Consider the following 824-nt stretch of genomic DNA (forward strand, 5'->3'; position numbering starts at 1 on the left):
GAACACCTTTTGAAGAGACTTCACCTGGAAAGGATACAAGCTGGACCTCTACAACAGAACTGCACCCAAGATGACTACTCCAAATGAAGGACCAGACCCCAGCTCCATGCTACACCATGGACACATCTCACCTGGACCAAACCGCCAGCTGGTACTCCACACTCCCCACGAATATCCTTCTACTCCTTTTTGAACAAAAACCCCTAAATAGCTTCATGCTACACCCCGAATCTTGACCACTCCGAGCCGCTTTTAAATCCTTGCGATTTCTTCCCTAATCTAGGTACTCCTACACCACGGAACCCACCTCCCAGAGAATCAACGCCCTTTTTGGCCTCTTTTCAACGGACCCTCATAGACCTCCAAGACCATCGAGCCTGAACTACACATATACCCACACACACACACCATTTCCCTTGGTCCAAATACGGCCTTTTTAACCGTACCACGACCAAGTGCACCTATTTTTGCACCTTTCCTTTCTCCTCCCTGCCACCTGATGAAGCCGAGTAAGGCAGAAACGCGTCGTGGCTGGGCTACCCCTAGATCCGTGTGATGCTGTAAGGAAGGCAGGTTCCACACGGACTTCGGGGGTACCTCCTTTTGGCTACCTATTTTCATTTGTACTTTTCTCTTACCCTTATTTTTAGTTTTACACAGGTACACACTACAAACGAATGATCTACGAGACAACAAGGACCCCGGGCACTCTGATGGCAACTCAGAGCCCCTACTCCACCTACAAACCGGACCCATAAATTTCGACGGGGCATAGATAATCACTTAGACCCTCTACACCTTTTAAGAAGAGACGCTCAGAGGGG

Source organism: Oncorhynchus kisutch, unplaced genomic scaffold (genome assembly GCF_002021735.2).
Source record: "Oncorhynchus kisutch isolate 150728-3 unplaced genomic scaffold, Okis_V2 scaffold953, whole genome shotgun sequence".
Taxonomy (NCBI): Eukaryota; Metazoa; Chordata; class Actinopteri; order Salmoniformes; family Salmonidae; genus Oncorhynchus; species Oncorhynchus kisutch.